Source organism: Mirounga leonina, unplaced genomic scaffold, assembly GCF_011800145.1.
Source record: "Mirounga leonina isolate KUSES-001 unplaced genomic scaffold, KU_Mleo_1.0 Mir_165, whole genome shotgun sequence".
NCBI classification, from domain to species: Eukaryota; Metazoa; Chordata; class Mammalia; order Carnivora; family Phocidae; genus Mirounga; species Mirounga leonina.
Window position 1 is genome coordinate 28,560,762 of NW_023270415.1, and position 7,090 is coordinate 28,567,851.

Sequence of the window (7,090 nt, forward strand, 5' to 3'; positions counted from 1 at the left end):
GGGCACATGGCTTTGAATTTCACTTGGTCACCTCAGGCTTTACATTTTGTGATAGTTAACAAGGGTGCATTTATTATACAACTATCTCTAACTGGAGGGTGCTTCAGCTGTCATCTATTTAAATCCCTTTTGTCTACCCTATTAAAGGAGAACATTTAGTCAGTCAATATAGCTATGCAATTGCTTTTCAATGTCATTTTAAAGAGTTAGACTTATTATAGAGGAGGAGCGTGGCAACTAAATACCCCAATGTCATGAATCACTCAGGGTCAGAATCAGACTGCACTGGATACCAACCGGTATCTCTCAATTTAGGGCAGTGCAGTCTACAATTGCTATTTTGGCTTATAGTCCAAACTGAGGAAGCAAATTGTACTGATCCTCTTCCATGTTGTACAATATCAAACATGACTGAGCCCTTCTCTCTGCTCTTACCTGTTTATTTTTCTCCCAACAGAGTCATTATGAAGAACAGGTTTGCATCCTTGGGCTGAGGAAGAACAATACTGGACTATTTCTGCTGGATTCATGATCTCCATACAGAAATTCAGCATTTCAAGTCTTGCTCCTATATCACTCTGTGTTCCTTTTCTAGTCTTCCTTCCCAAATTTCCTCTCTTGAGTGGGAGAGAAGAATAGATGACAGACAAGAAGGGAGTCAGAGTGAGGAAGATGTATTATCTTACAAACAGAGGTACAGAGGTGAAACAAAAGGAGGAGATAAAGACGGGGAGAGGGAAGACACATCTTTGAGAGATCCTGAGCCATGGTGCTGCAACATAAATCTCTCCCATAAGTCAAATGTAGCAAAGGCATTTATACCTGTGAAGAATCTCACTTCTTTCTTAAAAGGAAAATGGGGAGCAAGAGCTCCTTGGAGAGGCATCATGGTCAGGAAGATGGGAACAATGACCCATGCTGCTCCTCTTATCTGCTTGTCAGTTTCACTCAGGCTTACAATGACTGCATAACTAATCTTGTTCAAGAAAACTATGTGCATTTCTAAAGTTGAGTAAGGGAAACACCCACAAATGCTGAAATAATAGAAGCAAAGAAGAAAGGAAAGATGGGAAGGAAAGAAAGAGGAACAAGCCAATCATTAGTTAGAACACCTGTCTTCTACTATTAAAATATTGTTAAGTCAAGAAAATAATTTTATTGTCTTTAGAAATTTGAAAACAGAATAAACTCAGTGTCATGTTATGAATCAGGAATGAGAATACTTTCTTATGCATTATCAATTTTCAGGAAAAAAATCTGGGGCATACCAAACAAAAATTAGCTAGTTTTGTTTACTTTTGGAGGGAGTAATACTCACATTTAATTTATTCATCTTAAAAATCAGTCATTAGGACATTAACCAATTATGAAATAAAAAAATTTAAAACTTAATTTCCTTTTGCTTTTAAATTAATTGCAGTAACTCACAGTGGTTAAGTGTATGAGTTCTAGTTATACAGAGCTGAGCCTTTAGCTATGTGACCTATTGCCAGTTACTTCCCTTCCCTGTGCCTATACTTTTCATCTATAAATTGGGAATAATGACAATATCTACCTCAAAGGACTTTTATGAGGATTAAATCACTATAGTGAATTTAGCACAGCAACTAAATATTGTAAACCCTCAACATGTGTTGGCATCATTATTACTATTTTAAAGAAAGTACAGAAAGTTATATTACAGTCAACATAAATAAGGTCAACAGCCAAACCACCATAATGTAAAATCATTTAAAATCATAAAATCATTAAAAAAACCCACAAAATAATGAAAACTATTTCAGCATGACCAAAAATATTCTTTCTTTCTTTTCTTTTTTTTAGAGAGATTTATTTGTTTATTTTAGAGGGAGAGAGAGAACATGAGCACGAGTGGGGAGGAGGGGCAAAAAGAAGAGAGAAAGGATCTTAAGCGGACTCTGAGCTGAGCTTGGAGCCTGTCAATGGGCTCCATCTCACGACCCTGCGATCATGACCTGAACTGAACCAAGAGTTGGACACTCAACCAATTGAGCCACCCAGGTGCCCCAATATTATTTATTTCTAAATGTGAAAGTCTCAGGAACCTCAGAGGAGATTTGACGAAATCCTGATAAAGCCAAGTAGTGGACTTGGTTGCCCTCCATCATTGACCAAATAAAATGCTTCCTGAAATTTGCCAGATAAAAAATGAACCTGAGCTTGGCTTCATGCTAGGCAAGCTAAGTTAACTTAGAAATGAGTTTATAGAAAACAAATTCAATAATTGATAGATTCAATAATTTATAAGGCAACATGCCAGATCTTTGCAGGGATTTGCTTAATTTCCCACAGCTGAAGTTTTTGGAGACGGGTTCTCAGAAAAGAAGACAAATTTGGTAAAACTGTGCATAAAGAATATATTTCAGTTTTGTTGGAGTTTTTTATTGTTATCATTTCAGATTCAGTCTAGTCTCACAGTTTGCTCATGCCTATGATACGTAGTCTAAGTTGTAATAATAGCAGACATGTGCTTCCTGTCTCCATCAGTTAGGATTCAACCAGAGAAGCAGAACCATTAGAAGATACATACAGAGAAAGTTATTGCAGTAAGTTAGCTTATGGGGCAAGTCTAGGCAACACCCATGCCTACTGGGCTAGCCACTAAGAGGAGCAGACTAGGATTCTTGGGTATATGCTGAAACTATTGTCCCCAGGCAGAATTTCTTCTCTCAGGAAAACCTCAGCCCTGCTTTTAAAGCCTTTCAACGGATTGGATCAGGTCCAGCCAGGTTATCTAGAATAATCTCCCTTACTTAAAGTCAGTTCATTATAGACTTTACTTACATCTACAAAATACCTCCACACCAATAGCTAGAATTATATTTGAATACTTGAGGCCTGAAGCCTAGTCAAGTTGACACATCAAAAACACCACCACATTGGGGCACCAGGGTGTTTCAGTTGGTTAAGCATCCAACTTTTTATTTTGGCTCAACTAATAATCTCAGGGTTGTGAGATTGAGCCCTGAATCGGGCTCCACACTGGGCATGGAGGCTGCTTAAGATTCTCTCTCTCTTCGTCTCTTTGCCCCTCCCCCCTCAAAAAAAGTAAAAAACAAACAACAACAACAACAAAATCACCACATCTATATGCATCTCCTTAACCTGTACTTAAAATCCAAATAAAGCCAATAAAAAGTCATACTTCCACCTAACAAGATACAACTATTTTACTTAATAATGAAAAGATATTTAACCTTTTTTTTTCTCAGAGGATACAAAGTCCTTGGGTGATATTCACTCTTATCCCTTGATATCCTGTAACTTACTGTTGTATAAAGTTAACTAATAGTAACGCATCTCATGTTGGATGGTGAGTTAATAAGAGAAAGAAGAAACAAAAATGTTTGGTTAATATATATGCAAACTAAATAAAATAAGGAATACTTATAATTGTTACAGTCCTTCTTTCTGCAACTGGTCTGATGATTATAGTTAGTATTTATAACTCCTTTTTCCCACTATCCATTCCATAGTTCCTTTGCCCTCAGCAAGCATCTCAGTTGGTCATGGTTATTTGTCTGGTGGAGTGACCTAAACTTTCATGTCTAAAGTTTGAGGCCATTAGCAGACCTACCTGAAATGCACTGTAGTTTTTTCATTTAATCACAGGACATGGAAGTAGATAAAGATACCCTAAGGGATCTCTTGTATTCAAGACGTCCCCTTCCTTAGCTCAAGGTAGCAATTCAATTTCTCCCTTGATGATCAGGATCAATAACCCCAGTCAATAGGGTAACCCCTTCCTTGCCTGTTGAGGGAGAATCACGAGGAGCCCAAAGTAGATGGTTAACAGTCCCAACATTCACTATATGTTATTATGTCTCCTGATTGAAATATTTCTCTTTGGAACTAAGATTTCTAGAACATGAGAGCTTATAGTTGAGGGGACAAGGCAGCAAAAATTTTGATGGTAGATAAAAGTGGAGTTACTCTCATTTCTATCCCTTAATTTCTGGACTCATGACTCTGGGTATGGGAGAGACAGCACCATATATTGGTCACCAGTTCAGAGCATACACACCCTCCTGGAGAATGTTACCCCAGCCTTGCAAGATACTGCTATCAAGCTGGCATTGTATCCAAATCTTCATAACACCATTCCATCATTCCATCAGGCCAACTGCTTAAGATGAAGGGGAACACATCAGGGCTAGTGAATTCAATGAACACGAGCCCATTGCCACATTTAACTGTAGCACAGTAAGTTGTTTGACCAAAAGCAATGCTGTGTGGAATGCCATGATAGTGGATAAGACATTCTATAAGCCCACAGATGACAGTTTGGTACTGCATGCAGATAAGGCAAATCTATGCCCAGGGTAAGTGTCTATTTCAGTAAAGCACCTTCTATGATGGAAGCAGTCCATTGTAATCAACCTGCTATCAGGTAAATCATTGATCATCTTGGGGAATGATTCCATGCTGGGGATACAGCATTGGCCTCTGCTGCAGGCAGATTGGGCACTCAGTACTGGAGGTAGCCAGGCTGATCCTGGTAAATGGAAGCCCATGTTGGTGAACCCATGCATATTCTCCATTCCTGCCACCATAGCCACTTTGTTTATGGGGCCGCTGGGCACTGATAGGAATGGCTGGAGAAAAAGGTAACTGGTATCCATGTAGTGGTCCATCCTATATGCTTGATTATTAAAATCTTTCTCTGCTAAGGTCATCCTTTGGTGAGTATTCACAAGGGGCACAAATATCTTTGCCCATTTTGCCCATTCATAGAGGTCCATCCACATGCCTCTTCCCTAGACCTCCTTGTTACTTTCTCCAATTATGTTCCTTCCCAGTCCTGCTGGCCTCAGCCCATTAAATTATATAGATTCATACCGCTAAACATTTTCCTTTCCAAGAAAATGAACAACCAGGTGAACTATTCCAGTTCTGTTCACTGAGAAGATTTTCCTTTAACAGTGTCTTTCAGGAATGTACCTGAAAAGTTGTGAAGCTGCACCATCATATTGGCCAAGAGCTAATAAAGCTCAATTTGTTTGGTCTATGTGAATGGATTAGAAAAGATTGACTCAAATTAATCCAAACAATGCCCTACAAGTACATTTACTCCCTATATCTTATGCAGAGGTCTTCATTAGCCCTTCCCAAACCTGACAGCTCATTGGCCTCTCCCTCCTTCTATATTTTCTCACATGATCATCAGCACCAAAATTCCATTTGGTTATCAAATCCAGAAACTCAGGGATAATTTTTAAGCTTGCCCTCTCCTTCAACCATCTCATCCTGCAAACTCCACCCCATGTACCTCATTTGAACAATTACCATTTTATACGCTAAATTTTTCCCCAAATACTTCTGCTGACTGTCACTGTTTCGTCAATTTAGTTTAGGATCTCACTGCTTTCCCCCCCAGAACTATTGTAATGTCCTTCTAATTGGTGTTCCATCTTAGTTTTGCTTTTAGCTAATCTATCATCCAATGGCTGTCAAAGTGGTCTTAAGTTACATATATCAGTCACACTGTTACTCCCTATTTTAACTCCCTCAGTGAGTTCCTATATTAAAAAACAAAACAAAACAAACTTCTTGCAATAACATACAAATCTGAACTCATTTGAAGACTTATTTTCAAAGTTTACATGAAGAAAATGAAAAACAAAACTAAAACAAAATGGCTCAGTTACAAATAATCATTTTTCTCACTTAAAAAGAATCCAGCCCTTATCGCTTCCCTCAGTCTCATATTCTGGTGTTCTTTCTTTTTTTTAAAACATGTACTCTCTTTATATTAGTCTACATTCAGATCCTGATGCATAGGAGCATTCATGTTTCCGTACATTTATTTTTTTAGATTTCTTTTTTTAAAATTTATTATATTATGTTAGTCACCATACAGTACATCATTAGTTTTTGATGTAGTGTTCCATGATTCATTGTTTGCATATAATAACACACAGTTATTTAAATGTGCTATTTCTACTCCACAGGATATCTTTTCTTCCATGTCCTGAGGTGATACCCAAATTATTCTTCAGTCACAGATGAATTATCAGTTCCATCATAAGTCATAAAGTTCTTTCCCAATCCCTCTAAGCAGAATAATGGGTTTGATTTTATTATTGTACTTCACCTTTTTCATAATTTTATATTTCATGGCTATTGCTACTTCAGCAAAATGAAGTTCTTTTTATTATTATATCCTCAAAACCCAACATAGTGTCTGACTTAAATATGCTCCATAAATGTTTAGTGAGTGAGTGAATGACTGAATGAATCAATGCACCAATAAATGAAGTCAGATAGAATGGCAATAAACATGTACTTCAAGCAACTGATAATAGGGTCACAGCCTTAGTATATGAAGATTATATATAAATATATCTGTTTTTCTTTTCCAAAATAAAAATTAGAACAAAGTAGTATAATAATTCCAGGGGAACTGAGATATAAAGCACTGTGTCAAATTAATGGCTGCCTCTAAACACCTCAACTTCCTGGTCTAATCATGTGATTATTTTTATTTTTCTATTTTTAACTGTATTATCTTTTTAGATGTAATATCTGATATTGGTGATAGATATGTAGAGTCTGAAGCATAATTATAAAATGAATATTTCTGAACCCACCATACAACATTAGAACTACAACACCATCAAAGAGTTTTTCTAAATATATATCTATGTTTTTTAAAGATTTTATTTATTTATTTGACAGAGAGAGACACAGCGAGAGAGGGAACACAAGCAGGGGGAGTGGGAGAGGGAGAAGCAGGCTCCCCACTGAGCAGAGAGCCCAATGAGGAGCTCGATCCCAGGACCCGGGGATCATGACCTGAGCCGAAGGCAGAGGCTTAATGACTAAGCCACCCAACCACACTTAAATATATTTTTTTTAAACTTGGGAAACATAAAACTATTCTGGGATATGCATGGTATTGCATTTCCACCCTCACTTTACAGGTAGATGTGCCCATGTCACTTATTTTTGACCAGTAAAATGTGAACAAAAGTGAAGGATGATTCCTCATGGCTCTTTTTACCCACGATGATGCTCACAGAAACATCTGCTTGTTGAGATGGATCCTCTGTCAGCCCAGGCCCACAAG

General features: G+C 37.6%; 1 long non-coding RNA gene across 4 annotated transcripts in view; it reads left to right on the top strand.

The window, feature by feature from the left end:
- LOC118014947 overlaps positions 1-1,207 on the top strand; it is a 153,788-nt gene extending 152,581 nt beyond the window's left edge. For all 4 annotated transcript variants that reach the window (XR_004680442.1, XR_004680443.1, XR_004680445.1 and 1 more), the window contains one exon: positions 458-1,207. This is a non-coding gene — a long non-coding RNA (uncharacterized LOC118014947). The remainder of the gene's footprint in view (positions 1-457) is intronic.
- The last annotated feature ends 5,883 nt before the right edge of the window (positions 1,208-7,090 follow it).